The sequence below is a fragment of the Vicugna pacos genome, chromosome 35 (genome assembly GCF_048564905.1).
Source record: "Vicugna pacos chromosome 35, VicPac4, whole genome shotgun sequence".
NCBI classification, from domain to species: Eukaryota; Metazoa; Chordata; class Mammalia; order Artiodactyla; family Camelidae; genus Vicugna; species Vicugna pacos.
The window spans coordinates 11425063-11445628 of record NC_133021.1 but is presented as its reverse complement, the minus strand read 5'-3'; the positions used below and the strand labels follow the sequence as shown (position 1 = coordinate 11445628).

The 20566-nt window shown below is 42.7% G+C and overlaps 1 protein-coding gene across 1 annotated transcript in view; it reads right to left on the bottom strand.

Moving 5' to 3' along the window:
- Nucleotides 1-20566, bottom strand: part of FAM107B (family with sequence similarity 107 member B) — a 187504-nt gene that overhangs the window by 142852 nt on the left and 24086 nt on the right. The window lies entirely within an intron of this gene.

Sequence of the window (20566 nt, the reverse complement as noted above, 5' to 3'; positions counted from 1 at the left end):
CCCCTTTGATAAGGGCACTGATTCCACTCATGAGGGCTCCACCGGCATGACCTCATCACCTCCCAAAGGCTCCACGTCCAAATACCATCACCTTGGGCATTAGATTTTCAACATGGGAATTTGGGGGTGAGAGGGATGTTTACAAACATTCAGATGATAGATGCGTTACAGCGGAGAAAGTCCTTTTTTTCCTAAATAGTAGAAGGGAAAAAATCCACCTTGATTCATTGTAGGATGGGGGCTTACTGGGTCATGCTAATTTGAGAGATTAACATGTATGAACACATGTATGAATATGTATTTTAGTCACATATGTTTATATGGATCTCTCTTAACTACTGAGTAGACACCTGCTTATTCTTTAAACGTCAAGCGCTGCAACATGCCAGGCACTGTGTGGACCTAGTAGAACAGGAAGGTCGGTTAGGCACAGCCCTTGGCCCCAGGGGCTCACAGGGAGCTGCTGGCCAAGTTTTCACGATAGTTCACCTCCTGGTGCGACCCACTGTGAGTTGTTTGGATCAGCTCTAGAAATTGCCTGGAGCACGTTCTCACTTTTCGTATTCAGGAGAAAAACATTCTCCAGGATGAGAAGTTTAGACCCAGACCCTCCCAGAGGGACACAGCAGCCCTCACCAATTCTTCATACCAATTCCCAGGGGCCGATCACGGTGAGGACAGGGAGCAGGAAGAAGGCTCGAGGAGGAGACAAGACATCAGGAGCTCATTCACATCAGAAGAGTGGAGAAGTCCCTGGGCCTCCAACACGCAGACCCCAGTCTCTTCCGCCCCAGGGTCACTGGCTATGAGAAAATGAAGCCTGCACATTTCTAAAGCTAGTTTGAGAAGGAAAGCACAAAAATAAACATTTGTGGAATCCATCCATGAGGCTCTCATAACTTCAAAAGCTCGCAAGGAATCAACATTGCTAACGAATTTGGTGTCAGTGAAACAGAAACATATGATTTAGATTTCCGTGAAAATACACCCAGCTCTCCCGGAGGGAAGAGAGCCGGCACCTGAGGGCCAGATGCCTTGCGTGGGCCTCTGTGTTTGTAAACCCACAAACCCTGCAGGAGAAGTCTAGACTCCCAGGCCTTCAGCAACATCCTAGCTCCCTGCAGAGCCAGGCTTACTGGGCTGGGTGGTGAAGCTTGGCTGGGCTTTCTAGAGGCCAGAATCAACTTGCAATTAGAGACACTTGGGGTGCCCAAGAAGGCAGTAAGGGAGAGGTAAGGAGAAATAAATGAGCTTTACTCCTCAAAAGGCCAGGTTTCTGAATAAGAGTATCTTTTACTCTGGATTTTATCAATCAGCACCCCTGTCAGTCAGTTTGGACTACAGTAACAAATGTAGCACAGACTGGGGTCTTAAACAACAGATATTTACTTCTCACAGTTCTGCAGGCTGGAAGGTCCATGACTGAGGTCCCCACAGATCATGTCTGGTGAGGACGAGCTTGCTGGTTTGCAGACAGTCATTTCTCAGTGTATCCTCATGTGGCGAGGAGAGAAGAGGGGGCCGGGGGCGAGGCAGAGAGGAAGAGAGAGAGAGCTCCTCCTGTCTCTTCTTATAAAGGCACTAAGTGCGTGGTGAGGGCTCCACTCTTGTGACCTAATTACCTCCCAAAGGCCCCACCTCCTAATATCATCATATTGGAAGTTAAGATTTCAACACGTGAATTTTCGGGAGACACAAACCATTCAGTCCATAATAGCTCCCAGTCAAATCTGGGGGGCAGTGAACACAGGACAATGCTTGGTCAGAAGCATCTCCTGTTGAAACCAGGTATCGTGGTTTGGTTTGCATACCTGCCTCAGAGCTGAGCAGGAAGATAGAGCAAGACTGGACATCTGCACCAGGCTTGAAGGAAGGAAAAACTGGAGCCATGGCATAGGACAACACGGAACCAAACTGGAAAGATTGTCACCTGTCTGTTCAGATCTCTGGGGTCAGTTTTGGGGGTCATGTTCCACAGTGAAGGACAGTAGTGTCATGCCTTCCCCTGGAAACTGTCTACCCACATGGCAGCCAGAAATCGATACAGCCAACTTTCTGTAAATGGCTTGACCCTACACAGGAGGTACTACCCAAAAGGACAGAGAAGATTAAATGACTCTTCCATGTGTCCCTTATTATCAGCTACTCTCTTGCACCTTGCCCCATAAAGGGGCTCTGTAAACTCTGACCATTCTCTGATTCTCAAAAGCAGACATGTGCGGTTCTAGAACCAGCACCATCATGCTGTGGGCTTTGGCCACAGTGCCCAAGCCCTGTCTCTCAGATCTTAACTACAACGGTGTGTTCCAGCCTGGACTTCCAACTCTCAGTAGCTGCATCTCCTTGACATAGAGCTTCTTCCAGAACTAAGGAAGACTGTAGCCTGGGACTGAGTAGGCCCAAAGTACAGGCAATTAACACCTGCCAGTAGCAGCTCTCAACTGATGACTTACAGGAGTCGGTGCATAAACACCCCAGCTCCCTCAGTCCTCAATGGGAGGGTTCACTTCCCAGAGTTTCCCCATAGTATTAGGCTCTGGTTTTCCACTGTGGTGGCCAAGTTAATAATAGGCTTCCTTTCCTTGAATCACTTCCCCACTCTCTTCCTGGAGTTTTGGGGGAAACCCCCATAAAATAGATACTAAAATGCTTAGCTAAATCTCTGCTTTGGCAGTCTACCTCACTTCCAGATTCTAAGTAAGAAGCTCAGAAAGTGATTTCAGGAAGTTTGGGGTCAGTATAAAAGCTCTAATCAGATGCAAGGAAGTGAAATACCCTCTAGCTAACTTTAAAATCCCAAGCAGAGGAAAGAGGGCCGGGCTAAGTGTGCCAGGCGCGGGCAACCTCCATCACTTTCTGTCGTCCTTTCACTGTCACACCCACTCTCATATAGTTACGGAGCAAGGAAGCCTACTGAATAAACCAAAAAGTAAAAGGGAATGTCCAGCTAACACAACATTTGTGAGCTAGTGGGTGGTCTGAGATCTGGGCTCAAAGCCATAGTTTAGGTCATTGTTCGAATCTTTAAGATCAGTTGCATTTGCACTGGTTTCCATTGATCAAAACTGACTTCAGTTTGCCAACTTCCTTGAAGAACAGTAGACAGTTTTCTCTCTCTGTGTTTTGGTTCTTTCTTTCTTTGGTGGCATGATTTTTACATGCACACATGGTGCGTGTGTGTGTGTGCTCACACGCATGTGTTTTCTTTTTAATTGCCAGTGGTAGAAGTCATAACTTGAAATGAAAACCAGTGAGAACTATAAAGACAGCCACCCTAAGTAGAAATGAGGGGAAAGGCAGAAGAGAACCACCCCTAGGGTATGAACATCAAATGGTGCAGAAGCCCAGCCGGGCCGGCAGGGGTAATTAACGTGGGCTCTCCATCACTGAGGGCCTCAAGAAATACATTCCTTTGTCTCTTTGTCAAAGGCTCCACTGTGTCCTCATAGCTGGAGTATTGGGTTGGGAGGTCATGCTGATTTATTTGCAAGACTCTGAATCACAGACAGGTTTGCAAAGCAATCAGCTAAGAAGGATGCAGCTGCTTCTTAAGGGTCCATCATCATATAACACTACTCATAGTCACCTCCACCTTTGTTTTGATTTATTTATTGAGCACCTACTAGGTGCTGAGCACTGAAAAAACAATTCAGAGGATGCCTGCCTTATGGTGCTCTCAGTCCATGGGAGAGGGGAGCTAAATCAGTAATTTTATCAAAAAAAAGTTTTATTTCTCAACACACTCCTCTGTTTGTACCATGTTGCTCCCCTGTAATACTGTTATATCTAACACTACCAAACATCTGGTTTCCCTGGGATAGTACCAGGTTCCCCCCGATGTCCCAGTGTAATTATTAATAACGGCATCTTTCATGCTCACAGCGCCCCAGTTTCTGCAGTAGGCTGTGTGATGACCTAACCGTACCTACCCTCCCTTCGCCACCGCAGTCACACTATTGATCTTCTGTGTTCATTTTCTTACAACCGCTAGTTCTCCACACAGGCATCATCGTTCAGCAGATATTGACTACACTCTGACTACCCCATGGGCAAGAGCAGGGCAATGAAGCACATCTATCCTCCAGTCTCCAAACCCGTCTCTCCCCAAGATGGGCAATTAATCCACTTGTCAGGGAGGCAGTACTGTGTCGTGGGGAAGTATTGATTGGACCAGCGGTCTGAAGAGCTGTTTTCAGCCATGGCTTTGCCATTCACTAGGTGTCATGTCACTTGCTGGAGCCTATCTTCAAAACGGGGATAACAGGACCTGCCTGGACAATTTTAGAAGGTTGTTTGAGAAGCAAATATGTAGGAAAGTATTTCTAAACTGTAAAGTGCTGTGTAAACGAAAGGTACTCTAAATACGAAAGTATAATATACATGATATTTTATACTACAATTGACCTAGTTAATCCAAAGTAGGATTCTTACTCGTGGAAACATATAACACCTGTGTGTAAAGTACAAATATTTTGAAGGCTTGCATAATAATGTTATTTTATTATTAAAAATATTATTTGATAATAAATATAATATGTATAATATTAAATATATAGTGTTTAATATTATACTTTATATAATATATAGTAATATAATAACATATAACATATATTAGATATCTTATTATTGAAATATTATTTGATAATATTTTAAATATTTGTAAATATTTAATGTTATGTTTTACATGGGACATGCAGACAGCCACACCCAACTTTCCAAAGTCAGCCTCAGAGCGATTCTGATGTATCTGATACAGTTTTGTTGATGGGCATCATATTTTCCTTCAACTTTGTCAGCCTAATGCAGAGATCCCTTGGGCATTTTGTTAAAGAGATGCCTGACTCTTTAACACACAAGCCTGACTAAAGTCAGACGTTAAGCAAAAACGAGAGCCACCAACATGGCGTTGTTTTACTCATGGTGACAAAGGAGTCTCAGTGCAGGTTGTGGTGACAACATGTGTGCCTGGCCCCACCAGGAAACTGCACTGGCAACAGACCAACCATGGGGCTCCTGAGATGTCACTGTAGACACAGCAGCAGTGGGGACAGGGTCCGTCACAGCGGCAAGTAAACCAGGCTGACTCGGCTCCTGTTAGCTCACTTGCCTCACAGCCCCAAGAGGTGGCTTTCATAATTCTCATCTAGTGATTAGAAAACTGGGACTCAAGAGAGGCTGTGCCACTTGCCCAAGATCGAACAGCAAGATTCAGCTTCAGATTCACTGGACTCCCGAGTCTGTGTTCTTTCCAGAAACCACATGGCTGATCAACATTTTCCTGAGACTTCTCACCCAGTTAGGCTAACTGCATAAAAGCTTTGGAATTCATTGCAGGGACAGAGAACCCCGTATTAGTCAGGGTTCTCCAGACACAGAATCAGTAGGCTATGAAAGGAGATTTACTGTGAAGACGTGGTTCACATGGTTATGGAGACAGAGCCCCCGACCCACTGTCTGCAAGCTGGAGATGCGGGAGAGCCAGTGGCATAACTGAGTCTGAGTCCAAAGGCCTGAGAACCAAGGCTGCCAATGATCTGAAGCCCATCCTGAAGCAGGAGAGGATGAGATGAGCTATCCTGCTTCAAGCAATGAGACAGAAAAAAGGGGCAAATTCCTCCTTCCGCTGTGTTTTTGTTCTATTTCAAGCCTCCGACAGATTGGGCGATGCCCACCACACTGGGGTGGGCTGGCTGCTGTACTCAGTCTGCCATTCAAATGCGAATCCCATCCTGAAGCACTCTTGCAGACACACTCAGAAGTAACATCTAACCAGATATCTGGGCATCCTCCGATCCAGTCAAGTTGACATGTAAAATGAACTAGTGGTCCCTGAAAAGAGGTTCTGGTCACCTGGTGTTTTCAGAGGACAATTGGTGCCAACCCAACGTTGTCACCACTGGAGCCACTGAATCACGTAAGTGGACTGTCAGCTACACCCTCATAAATTTGCGACTAGGTCTGGTCATGCACACACACTTAAACTTACTTTAAAACAGTCTTCTTCACTGCAAACAACACTAACCAGTTTGTAATGAGAGTAAATGTTAAGATAATGAGAATACATATCCTGCCATATACAGACTTAAAGATCATTGTATCGCTGATCCACGAGCCAAGGAGGGAAAAGTGAATTGAAGATGAGCTGAGGAGTTTACATGGTAATGAATGGGGCCCCTTAGACACCAGCATCGTCAGACACGTGCTGCTTGTCTTGCATGGCCTGTCTGGATGGATCGGGAGTTAGAAACATCTACTAAATGGTTGTAAAGGTGACAAGGAAGTAGTAGGACCCGTGCCCCAACGGATAAGACACATCTTCATTTGCTCAAAAGGAGTGACAACTCGGGTCTGCAGACTGAACACTGCTCTTGGCATTTCCTCTGAAACAGTTCATTTGTCTGGCACTGTGGTAGCAAAATGCAGCGGGCACTGTTCTACACATCCCTCCAAGAAAACCAGTGAATAGACGTCGGCCCCGCCCGGTGGCACATGGAAGCCCATCTGTCCTTGCCTCACCTGCCAAGTCGGCTCAGTCCCGAGCCAGCCAGCATTGGCTGCCGCACAGGCTGGTGTCCGGCAAGATGTCGCCCACCTGCTGTCTTGAGGCTTGTATTGCAAAATTGGGTTGTATTTCAGTGTTGGGTCATTCTATAGTCCCGGATATGTCAGAAGGAAAAATAATAAGTGGCATTTGTCCCTCCAAATCCAATGGCCTTTAGTGATGGGCCGGAAACATGTCTGTTGGAGCTATTTAGGGGTGGCCTTGGCAAAAAGCAGGGAGATGACACCTCAGTAAAGGAAAAAGAGCTTGAATACCAGATCCATTTGGGGGAAATGTATCATTAAAAGAAGAGTAAGAAAACTGGGGACAAAAGACGGCTTCAGAATGATTCTAGGAAGAATTCCCCAAGTGCAAGGGAAAGAGACATTGGAGTGGCTTATTAAGGGGGACTGGGAGGACTCTTTTCCGAAGAATGTAAAGCAAAAGGGTGGCTGATGTTCTGCCGAGCTTCTCTGAACCAGGGCAAGGACTGGATGCTCTCCAAAGTCAGCTTCAGGGGGCTGTGCTGGTCTAGATGCACGAGGATTCTAGGGTCCCTTCCTAGGAAATGAAATGACGTTAATGCCTCATATTTGCATATTACTCGCTAATTTCCCCAAGTGCCATTATATATACGATTGTATTTTGTTGTTATAGGAATCCTATGAGGAAGGTAGAATGTGATTACAGGTTAAATGCAATAAAATACTACAATAGATTTTAGTTATGAAGCCCAGAGGGGGAGTAGTGGGGAGGGGGAGCAAGTAGCAAAGATGGAGATCCTCAAAAAAAAAATTCCTCTCTTTGGCAAAGCATCAATGTGTGTCTAGAATATGCTCTCATAGCCAGCCTTAAAATGGACATGTGGAGGGACCTGAGAGATCATGTTTATTCTCTAGCTTTCAGATAAAGAAATGGGCTCATAAAAAGGAAGTAATCAGGGCAAGCTCATGAGAGGCAGAACCAACAAAAACACAGATCTCTTCAGTCCCAGCCCTTTGCTCTCTACGTTTGTCCACATATTCTACCAAGCTTATAATTCTCACGCATTTCAGTTCCACACCTTATGCTTCCCAGAAACCTGGGCTGAAAACTGATTATAAGGAATCAAGAAACAATTTAACTACCTACCTACATGAAAAACACTATAAACAGCATTTTAACATTTAAGTACTAGTTTTAAAGAACAAGTAAGTAGGGAAAAAGTAAGTAGCAACAAGTAAGTAGCAACTGATAGTAAGACTGATAATAAAAATATTAAAAAGCCAAGAAGCCTTTTGAATTAGAAGGCAGGTCATACGCCCACATTCACTCTTTATCCATTGATTAATTTATTCAGCTAGTCAGTAAATATGCCTGAGTGCAAAGCATTTGCCAGCAACTATGTTAGACGCAAGGGATGGGACAAGATGACGATGACCAAGACAAGTTCCACCAGAGGGACATATACGTACAAAACTGTAGAAGCACAAGGGATCACAACACTCTCGAGTGTGGTTTAGTGTTGCTGTCTAGAATGTTTATGTGAGGATAGCAGGAGATAGGGCTGCAGGTGTGAGTAGGACCAGATCACGGAAAATCTTACAGGGCCACACTAAGGGGTTTGATGTTGACTTTTAAAGAGAGACTGAAATGGTCAGATTTATATTTCACAAAGATTAATATTGTGGTTTGGGGAGGATTCCCTGAAAGGCAGATCTCTTAGAGGGCTAAGGAAATTGTCCTGATTCTTGAGTCGTTCCTTTCCAGCGACTTTTTTTGGCTCTCCTTCGTCTGACCTTGACATGTTGGAGAATTCATCACTCTGTCCTTGGCCTCTTTCTCTTCTCTAGCTACATACTTCCTAGGTGATCTCCTCCAGCCCTCTGATTTTTTTTTAACTAGTATTTAAGTATTATTTTTATATTTAAATAATATTTCTATGTCCATGAACCTCAAATCTTTATTTTCATGAAGACATGCTCAATATCATTGGTCACTGTGGAATTGCAAATTAAAACCATTAATGAGATAACACTTCACACCTACTAAGAAGAATGGTTATAATAATAATAATAAAAAGATGTACAGTTAAAAGTGTTGATAAGAGTGTGGAATAATTAGAATGCTCAGACATGGCTCGTGTGAATGAAAAGTCGTGCTGCCATTTTGGAAACGTTTAGCAATTTCTTAAAAAGTTGTATGTAAGTTTACATGACCAAGCAATCCTACTTCTAGGTATCAACCTAAAGAATGAAAACATACATTCATACAAAGACTAATATGTGACTTTCCATAGCAGCATTAATCATGATAGCCCAAAAGTTGAAACAACTCTAACACTTGCCTACTGGAGAATGGATAAACCAAATGTGTCATTACAATGCAGTAGAATATTATTCAGTGGTGAAAAAAATGAAGTACCGATATATGTTAAAACATGGATGGACTTCAAAAATGTTATGCTAAGTGAAAGAAGTCAGATACAAAAGATCAAACATTATATTATTCCATTTATATGAAATATCCAGAAAAGACAAATCTATGAATATAGAAAGATTAGTGGTTACCTGGGACTGAGAATGGGAACAGAGATTAAGTTTAAGAGGACATGAGGGATCTTATTGTGGGGATAAAAATGTTCAGAAACTGGATTGTGTTTATGCAATTTAAGCTACTTACTAAAAATCATTGAATTGTACACTTAAAATGGATAAACCTTATGATATATAAATTATGCCTCAATAAAGTTAACTTGAAGAAAGATCTCAGTTTCAAACCCTGACATCTTTCTGGAAATACAGACTTCTATATCCTATTGATTACTTGACATCTTTGGATGTCTAATAAGTATCTGAACAAGGCAAAAAAAGTGTATGTTTTTAAACTGATGTATAATTTACATGGTTAACACAAATATAGTGTATAGCTCAATCAATTACACCTGTAGAACCACCACCTGGATTCAGATGTTTCTACCAGAAAATTCCCTCATGCCTCTTCCAGTCAATACTTTTGCCCCTCCAGAAGTAATCACTCTTCTGATTTCTAACACCATTGATTATTTCTGCCTGTTTTTGAACTTCACAAATCATGTCTGGCTTCTCTCACTCAACAGAATATCTGTGAGATTCTTTCAGATCATTGTGTGTATCCATTGTTTGACCTTTTCCACTGCCATGTGTATTCTGTCTGTGAACATATCACAATGTATTTATCCATTCTCCTGTTGATGGGCATTTAGGTTATTTATAATTTGGGTTATTATGAATAAAGCTGCTGCACAAATTCTCACACATATCTTTTGGTGGATATCAACACTCCTTTCTGTTGGGAATATTTTTAGAAGTGGAATTGCTGAACCTCAGGAGATCCTTGGTGTTTTCCCTTAAACCTTATCTCCCCACATTCATAAATGCTACAGCCACCCACCTAATTGTTCAAGCTCCACATCTAGGTGTTATCTCACTTTCCACTCCATCACTCATTCATCTTTGAGTCCTTTTGACTCCAGAATTGAATCTGGATCTGTCTACTCCTCTTCAGTCCCACAATAACATCTTCTCTAAGTCAGATCACCCTGTCTTAGGCTCCTGAAATGACCTCAGTGTCTCCTTACCTCCACATTGTACCTCCTGAATTCCTTCTCTACATTACAGCCAAGGTTTTAGAAACGGAAACTCAGATCATACCATTTGCTTGCTTAAAATCTTCTTTCAAATTTCTGGTAAAGTTCAAACTCATTTTCTGGCTTCTCCCTGTGATTTGTGTGTGTGTGTATGTGTGTGTGTGTGCACGTGCACACGCATGTGCACGTCTGTGTGTGTGTATTTATTGAAGTATACTTGCTTGGGCAATATTATGTTTCAGGTGTACAATATAGTGATTCACAATTTTAAAGATTATAGCTCATTTATAGTTATTGTAAAATATTGGCTATATTCCCTGTGTTGTACAATACATCCTTGTAGCTTATTTTATACATAATAGTTTGTACCTTTTAATCCCCTACCCTGATCATGCCCCTCTCCCCCTTGTTCACAACTAGTTTGTTCTCTATATCTGTGAGTCTGTTTCTATTTTGTTATATTCATTTGTTTGTTGTATATTTTAGATTCCGCGTATAAATGATATAATACAGTTTTTGTCTTTCTCTGTCTGACTTATTTCACTTAGTACAATGCCCTCCAAGTCCATCCATGTTGCTACAAATGGCAAAATTTCATTCATTTTATGGCTGAGTAGTATTCCTTTGTATACATATATACTCTATCTTCTTTATCTGTTCATCTATTAATGAACACTTAGGTTGCTTCCATACCTTTGCAATTGTAACTAATGCTGCTATGAACATTGGGGTGCATGTATGACAAATGTTTTTTATCTGACCACTACCTACCTCTGAATCTCTTATACAGTGTTCCAGCTGCCTTTGGACCATCTTGAGTCCACCAAGCTTATTCCCAGGACACTGGTGCAAGTTCTTTTCCTCAGCTGAGAAGGCTGTTCCCCTGATCTTTGCATGACTAGCTCCTCCTATTCACTCAGATCTCAACCAACAAGTCACCAAGTCTGAGAGGCCTTCTCTCAACACCTAATTTACAATGCACAAAATACATAATTTTGGATAGCCATTTGGTCATTGGCTTTCACAGCAATGTAGTTTCATTCTCTGCAGGGAAATAATGGCAATCATGTTTTTATTTACCCCTTTTTTATTGTTTGTCTCCCCACAAGAATGTAATCTCCAGGGACACAAGGGACTCATCTACCTTGTTCACCACACCAGTGCTTAAACCAGGCCTGATATGCAGAATAAATGGGTAGATGACTTTAGCGACAGCAATGGTCCAATTGTAACTTCCTCCAGCAATTCTCAGATACTCACATGTGGAACTGGAGAAAGTGGGTAGTTGGAGTAATCCAAGTTATGCGTCTGCCAGGTGGACACAGACTTTGTTCAGGAGGTGAGGATGTTGAAGGCACTGGGAAAAGAATGATAGAAGTAATACACCCTGCATAGCAGGGGGAAGAAGCTATGTGGGGAGAAATGTGGTTGGGGAGGAGACTGGAAGTCTTGATACCATGGGAGAACATTTATATCCAGAAGATTATGTTGACAACCTACAAAATGAGGCCAAAATAACTGCAGAAGTATTTGGACTTAACAGTTGCCCTGCCAGTGGTTCAGCAGTGTGATTGAATCTTCCTGTATAAACTTAGAGGTTCACCTCAGAGGTTCCAGACCACTGCAATAAAATGAATATCTCAATAAAATGAGTCTTTTGGTTTCCCAGTACATATAAAAATTATGTTTACACTCTACTGTAGTCTATTAAGTGTGCAGTGGTGTTATGTCTAAAAAAACAATATACACACCTTAATTAAAAATACTTCATAAATAAAAAATGCTAGCCTTCATCTGAGCCTTTATTGAGTCAATCTTTTTGCTGGTGGAGGGTCTTGTGTCAGTGTTGATGGTTGCTGACTGATCAGGGTGGTGGCTACTGAGAGTTGGGGTGGTTGTGAATAAGACAATGAAGTTTGCCACATTGATTGACTCTTCCCTTCATGAACAACTTCTCTGTAGTGTGTGATGCTGTTTGATAGCATTTTACCCATAGTAGAACTTCTTTCAAAATGGGAGTCAATTCTCTCAAACCCTGCCGCTGCTAATGAGGCAACTAAGTTTACGTGATATTCTAAATCCTTTGTTGTCATTTCAGTAGTCTTCACAGCATCTTCACCAGGAGAAGATTCCATCTCAGGAAACCACTTTCTTTGTTCACCGATTAGAAGCAACTCTTCATCCATTAAATTTTGGTCAGGAGGTTGCAGCAATTCAGTTACATCTTCAAGACCTACTTCTAATTCTAGTTCTCCTGCTGTTTCCACCATATCTGCAGTGACTTCCTTCACCAAAATCTTGAACCCCTCAAAGTCATCCATGAGGGTTGGAATCAACTTCTTCCAAACTCCTGTTAATGTTGATATTTTGACCTCTTTCCATGAACCAAGCATGTTCTTAACAGCATCTAGAATGGTGAATATTTTCAAGAAGGTTTTCAATTGAATTTGCCCAGATACATCAGAGCAATCACTACTATGGCAGCTATAACCTTCTGAAATGTATTTCTTAAATAACAAGACTTGAAAGTCAAGATTATTCCTTGATCCACAGGCTACAGAAGGGATGCTGTGCTGGCAGAGAGAAAAACAACAGTAATCTCACTGTGCATCTCCATCTGGGCTCTTGGGTGACCAGGTATATTCTCAGTGAGCAGTGATATTTTGAAAGGAATCCTTTTTTTTTTGAGCAGTTGTTCTCAACAGTGAGCTTAAAGTATTCCATAAACCATTTGTCAACAGATTTGCTGTCATCCAGGCTCTGTTGTTCCATTTATAGAGCACAAGCAGAATAGATTTAGCATCAGTCTTAAGGGCATCAGGATTTTTGGAATGGTCAATGAGCAATGACTTCAGTGTCAAGTCACCAGCTGCATTAGCCCCTGAGAGAGTCAGCCTGTCCTTTGAAGCTTTAAAGCCACACACTGAATTCTCCTATCTACGAAAGTCCTAGATGGCATCTTCTTCCAATGGAAGGTGGCCATCTACACTGATGATCTGTTGTTTAGCATAGCCACCTTCATGAATTATCTCAGCTGGATCTCTTGGGTAACTTAATGCAGCTTCTACATCAGCACTGGCTGCTCCACCTTGCACTTTTATTTTATGGAGACAACTTCTTTCCTTAAACCTCATTAACCAACCTATGCTGGCTTAAAACTTTTCTTCTGCAGCTTCCTCATCTCTCTCAGTTTTCATAGAGTTGAAGACAGTTAGGGCCTTGCTCTGGATTAGGCTTTGGTTCAAGGGAGTGTTGTGACTGGTTTGATCTTTTATCCGGACCACTCGAATTTTATATCAGCAATAAGGCTGTTTTGCTTTCTTATCATTCATGTAGTCACTGGAGCAGCACTTTAAATTCCCTTCAAGAACCTTTACTCTACACTGAGAACTTGGCTAACTCAGGCAAGAAGCCCAGTGTTTTGCCGTCTTTTCAGCTTTTCACATGCCTTCCTCACTAAGTTTATCATTTCTAGTTTTTGATTCAAAGTGAGAGACGTGTGACTCTTCACTTGAACACTTAGAGGCCATTGTAGAGTTATTAATTGGCCTAATTTCAATATCATTGTGTCTCCATGAATAGGGAGGTCCTTGGAGAGGGAGAGGGATGGGGAGATGCCCAGTTGGTGGGGCAGTCAGAGCACATGCAACATTTCCCAGTTAAGTTTGTCGTCTTCCACAGACATGGTTCATAGTAGCCAAAAAATTACGATAATAACATCAAAGGTGACTGATCACAGATCATCATACCAAATAGAATAATAGTGAAAAAGTTTGAAACACTGCAAGAATCACCAAAATGTGACACAAGAGACTTGAAATGAGCAATCGCTGTTGGAAAAATGGCTCTGATAGGCCTGCTTGGAATTACCAGAAACCTTCATTTTGTTTTTTTACAAAAAAATGCGGTATCTGTGATGCACAAGAAAGTAAAACAGAGTAAAATGAGGTCTACCTGTACTTTGTATAGCTCAGGGCTTTGCACTAGTCAATAAATATTTGTTGAATGAGTGAGTGGATAAATTAATGGAAAAATAAACAACAAAGAGATAGTAATGATTAAATAAACAAATGATGGATTCAAAATGCATGCTCTACTGGGTTGCTTCTGGAAGCTAAAAGAAATAATATCTTGATGTAAATTTGTCAACCTATTTTCAGCAGGTGTCTGATGATATGAGTAGCCTGTCTCTTCTTTGATCCCCTACTGCCCCCACAATCCAAAGAACAACCCAAACTATCTGGGTCAGCTTTCTTAGAGCTCACAATTAAATCTCTATCCATCTGTATATCTTTCAACATTCTATTGCACTAAATTGAACAATACTTTATATAAGCACAGTAAGTTTGCTACCAGAAAACTCAAGCCCCATTGTCACTCAGTTCTCCTCCCTGGCTCTATAAGTCAGAACCGCTCTCTAAGTCCAAGATACATGAAAATCCTTTACTAAGTACAAGCATCATAAATCATTAACTGCTCATTTCCAAAAATGTGCTTTAACTCTGGCCAGAAGTAGCTATTATTGGGATTTCTGACCACTCACATGCATGCAAGATTATTCCAGGACAGCCAAAGCTGTAATTCTGAAAGGGTCATCTAAAAATAGTTGCCACACGAATGCCGTGGGAACCACTGCTGGTCAGATGGAGAGAGAGTGTTGTGGCTTGAAGCTGCAGGGGATCCGCTGGGGCTGTGGTTATGTCACCCCCACACCAGGGGGCCCTGCTGACAGCTGGGGAGAGAGAGTGAGGAGTGGGAAGTGCTGTGAACCCACAGAAGGACAAGGAAAAATGGAGGAGTAAAAAGGTGGCAAAAAAGCAAATGAGCAGAGGAACTGTCAGGGCACCAGGGAGCCAGGACTTTTGGCAGGGCTCCAGGAAAGAGGCAGGGAGACTCCATCCATCTCTGCTTCCCTGTAGGCACCCCCCCCTTTTTTTTTTTTTTTTTGCTCTGATGGTTTCTCTCTTATTCATGTGTCTCAGGGCTGGAGTCAGGACGGTGGGGGAAGAAAAAGGAAATTGGAGAAGAGAGGAGAGAAGGATGAAGAAAAGCACTTTCTTTCATCAGGAGAAGCATTTTATTTCCACAGGGAAGTGGTCTAAGATAAATTTACCTTCTCCAACCACGAGGCCCTTCTGCAAATGCTCCCAGGTCAGTGGGCCAGCCCATCCCTGTGGGACACACGCCCTCCCCAAACAGTCCATTGGCCTTACGTGGACCAAGGCACCAGCCCCATGCCTCAGTTTATCTTTTTTCCCTCATCTGAAAATGCCATTCAGCCCACTGAGTGATGGTGTTGTGGTCCAGCATGCTGGACACCTTGGAACAGGACCTGTTCATGGACACAAGCTCTATCTCTAAGCATTTGATTCCCAGGACACTTGGCAGGTGCCAGCGTTGGGAGAAACAGTCTACGTACAAGACCTCACTGGAATGTAGTATCTGTATCTACAAATGTGCAAAAAAAACCAGAGAGGAAGACCTCCCCATTTTATAGCTAAGGAAGCTGACACATGGAAAATCTGAGTTGCTTACTGCAAAGGTAATACATGGCTGAATTGGTTTCATCTTTTTTAAATTGAAGTATAGCTGATTTAAAATGTCTTAGTTTCTGGTATACAGCATTGTGATTCAGTTTTACATTTATATATATTCTTTTTCAGATTATTTTTCATTATAGGTTATTATAAGGTATTGAATATCATTCCCAGTGCTCTACAGTAAGACCTTGTTGTTTATCTATTTTATATATCCTAGTTTGTATCTGCTAATCCTAAATTCCTAATTCATCCCTCCCCCCTCAACATTTCCCCTTTGGTAACTGTCAGTTTGTTTTCTATGTCTGTGAGTCTGTTTCTGTTTTGTAAATAAATTTATTTGTTTCATTTTTTAAGATTCCACATGTAAGTGATATCATATGATATTTGTCTTTCTCTGCCTGACTTACTGTACTTAGTATGATAAATTCTAGGTCCATCCATGTTGACGCAAATGGCATTATTTCATTCTTTTTGTGGCTGAGTAGTATTCCATTGTAAATATATACCATAATTTCTTTATCCAGTCATCTACCAACGGACATTTAGGTTGCTTCCATGTCTTGGCTATTGTGAATAGTGTTGCTATGAACATTAGGGTGCATGTATCTTTTTGAATTAGAGTTCCCTCCAGATATATGCCCTGGAGTGGGATTGCTGGGTAAGCTTATTTTTAATTTTTTCAGGGATCTACATACTGTTTTCCAAATTACATTCCCTCCAACAGTGTAGGAGTGTTCCCTTGTCTCCACACCCTCTCCAGCATTTATCATTTGTGGACATTTTAATCATGGCCATTCTGACTGGTGTGAAGTGATACCTCATTGTAGTTTTGATTTGCAATATAAATGCTTGAATTGGGACCTGAATCTATGGTCAACTCCAGAGCCTCGGTTGTCTTAAAATAATCATAAATTACATGGGAGAAAGCAATCAGAATAGTGGGTTTATTTGGGGTGGGAGTTAGGGCAAAGATAGAGTGTATTTCAGAGCAAAGTTGGAATTATCCACACCACTACTGAGCCCACACATTTGTACAGATAACTATTCACTGGAAAGTGGTGTAAATGACTGTCACCTTGGGTTCCAGGCCAGGCTCTTCCTCCTGACCACAGCCACACCCTTTAGCTTCCTTATGTCTTTTTAAATCTTCTGTAAAATGAGATGGTCTCCCAGGGCCCTTTGAGCTCCAAAACATTCCCTTAGGATTCCCAGCAGCAGCCTATTTCTAGGCAGCCTGAAGCATATCAAATACCTTCTGAAAAAGGAAGTTAGATGAATAAGGACAAAATTAGGTTAGCAGCATGTGCAGGACTGTCCATAGGACCAACCAGTGCCAGGTGTCCAGGCATCAAAACAAGCAAATGAATGGGGCCAAATGGGCTGGTGCACTAAGTTTCAGGGGACTGTGTTCTTATAGTAGTTGCCATCTGTTCTGGGTATTATCACTGCATAACAAACAGCCCCCAGACTAGCGACTACAGCAACTATTTTATCATGCTCGCAATTTTGTGGGTCAGGAATTTGGAAAGGACTCACCTGGGCCATTTAACTGTGATCTGCATGCATCAGCTGAGTGGCTGGGGCTGGAGGACCCCTTTCCCAGGGGGGGCTTCCTCACCCACACATCTGGAACTCCTCTCCATGTGGCTTCTCATCTACCTGGTCCCGTCTTGTGGCTTAGAACTCTCCCAGCACGGCAGTCTCAAGGTATTCACATTTCTAACATGATGAGCAGCTTCCAAAGACCAAGACAAAAGCTGCCCGTCCTCCTGGAGGCCACGCCCAGGAGAGGAGTAGTGTCACTTTCATCACACCTGACTAATCAGAGCAGTCAGAGAACGGCCCACTTTCAAAGGGAAAGAAACAGCCTCCACCTCTCAGTGGCAGGAGCATCCGTCTGCCATGGTGTCCTCCTTCAGGATCCAGCCAGAAAGGACCCAGGCAGCTGCTGAACTTGGAGGAACTGGAATGACATGGGGCACAGAACTGCAGCCGCCGGCTGGGCAGGTGGGCACACTCAGCAGTTGTTCTGCCGGCCCAGCATCCATGACCAACAAGTGCTCTTCTGGCAACACCACCTTGGGGGCACCTTACCTCCTCAGTTCATGGGGATTTAGGTAAAGGACAGATTTTACCCCCTGGAACTTGTGACTCAGACCTAACCAATCATCATCAGGGTCTAGAACAGTGCCTGGCACATGGAGGGGGCTCAAGCCAAATGAATGAAAGAGAAAGATCTCAGGCGTTTGGCCACAAGGATGGTTCAGGGATGGATACATGGTCCCAGTTCTAGGACTTTTTCCAGAATGACTGGGAAAGAGCTATCCTCCCTATGCTGGACTTCAGTGATGGGCATTAATCCTAGAGCCATTGAGAGACACGGCAAGGGAGATCTCTGAGACCAGAGCTGACCCGGGAGGAGGGAAAGCAGACATGAAAGAGCAAGTCCGAGTCCTGATGGCATCATTCGACTTATAGCTGTGCCGGAAGTTAGCCCGTCCCCTGGACTATTTAGCTAAATGCCTAAAACCCCAAACAGCACCACCACCACATGCTGGCGAGGATGCAGAGGAACAAGACTTGCTTATTGCTGGTGGGAATGCAAAATGGTACAGCCTCTTTGGCGCACAAGTTGGTAGTTTCTTACAAAGCCGAACATAATCTTACTATGTAAGCCAGCAATTGAGTTCTCAGGTAATTTACCCCAATGAGTTCAAATTTTACATTCACACAAAACCCTGCACACAAATGTCTATGGCAGCTTTATTCATAATTTTCCCAAATTAAAAACAACTAAGATTTCCTTCCATAGGTGAATGAAGAAAGAAACCGTGGTATATGCACACAAGGGACTACGATTCAGGTGTAGAAAGAAATGAACTCTCAAGGCACAAAAAGACACAGAGGAAACTGACATGCATGTTACTGAGTGAAAGAAACCAGGATGAAAAGGCTAAAAGCTACATATGATGAGATTCCGGCCATTGGACATTCTGGAAAAGGCAAAACCATACAGGTGTTCAGGTGGAGGGAGGGCAGGGGGATGAACAGGTGGAGCACAGGGCATTTTTAGGGCAGTGAAACTATTCTGTGCAATACTATATGGATGGATCAATGTCATTATAAATGTGTCACAACCCATAGAATGTACAACACAAAGAACGAACCTTAATGAAACTATGGACTTAGTTAATAATAATATATCAATATTGGCTCATCAGTTCTTACAAAGGTACCACACTAACGCAAGCTGTTAATATAGGGGACACTGTGAGGGGGGAGCGTGGGAGGGAGAGGTGAGAAGAGATGGGTACATGGACTGTAATTTCTGCTCAATTTCTGCATAAACCTAAAATTGCTCTAAAAAATAAAGTCAATTTTTAAAGCGTAGACAGAGTCTTGATAACATCATTTATCACACAGTTATGCCTAAAATTAGTCTATCCCCTAGAGTTTGCAGCTACAAGTCATTACATTCTCTTTTTAGCTTGAGCAAGCTTGGGTTCATTCTCTGTCACTTGTAATCAAAAAATGTCCTGATAGGTTTTGGGAGGAAATCCAGCTTGGTGGTCAGGAGACAACACACAGAGATGATGACAGGGCCCGACTGAGGCCCGGCTGAGGCCCGACAGCCATCAGCACAGGACGTTAGGGGTTTCCAGCCAGCAGGCAGTGCTAGGGCAGGGCTCCCAAGGCTTTGGCGATCAGAGCAGTGGCAGGCACTACATCACCAGAATCGGGGCACCAGGTGAGGGCTCAGAGGCAGGGCTCCAGACTAGCGGATGGGGGATGGAAAGAGCCAGGTGGGAGCTGAAGTACTGAGCAGATGGTCAAGACAGGCTGGCCCATGGAGCAAGGCAAAAAGCCCGTTATCCACAGCAGTGAAATGAACTCTGCCCAGACCAATGAATGCGTCAATTGCATGGTGCCCTGGAGGCACTCCCAGTCCCACTTACCTTGCCTACTTCTTCTCTTACTCCTCAGAAAATTGCATCACTAACACACCATATCATTTATTTCTTTGTTATGCTCCCCCTGGGAAAATCTGGGCTGAATGAGGGCAGCAGTCAAGTCACTGTTTTGTTCCCCGGTGAACCTAAAGTGGTACCTGGAATATGATAGGTGTTCACTAAATATTTGTTAAATCCTCAATGAGCACTCTCTTCATTCTTGGCTGAGATGATGGGAGGGAAACGGAAGAGGGACAGTAGATTGCATGCATTCAAAGATTAGTATCTGGCCTGGTAATAAAATGCTGGAAATGGAGTAGTGGCCAGATTTCAGCAGTTCCCCCCTGGATCCTTTATTACCCCTTAGCTCCTGCCCCATATCATTCCTTTTCTTCCATAATCAAACCTCCTGGAAAACAGTCTGCACTCTCATCTCCCTGTTTCACCTCCCTTCTCTCCTAGACTCATCCTATTGGAACACCTCCTATAAGGGTCACTATGATGTCTTCCTATGAAAGACATTTTAGTCCTTGTGGCTCTTGGCCTTTTCTACTTCCTCTTCTTTTTTTTCTTCTTCTTCTTATTTTTTGAAGTACAATCAATTACAATGTGTCAGATTCTGATGTACAGCACAATGTCCCAGTCATGCATATATATACATATATTTGTTTTCATATTCTTTTTCATTTAAGGTTTTTACAAGATATTGAATATAGTTCCCTGTGCTATACAGGAGAAACTTGGATTTTTAAAATCTATTTTTATATAAAGTGGCTAACATTTGAAAATCTCAAACTTCCAAATTTATCCCTTCCCACCCCCTTTCCCCCAGTAGCCATAAGATTATTTACTATGTCTGAAAGTCTGTTTCTGTTTTATAGATGAATTCATTAGTGTCCTTTTATCTTTTCTTTTTTTAGATTTCACG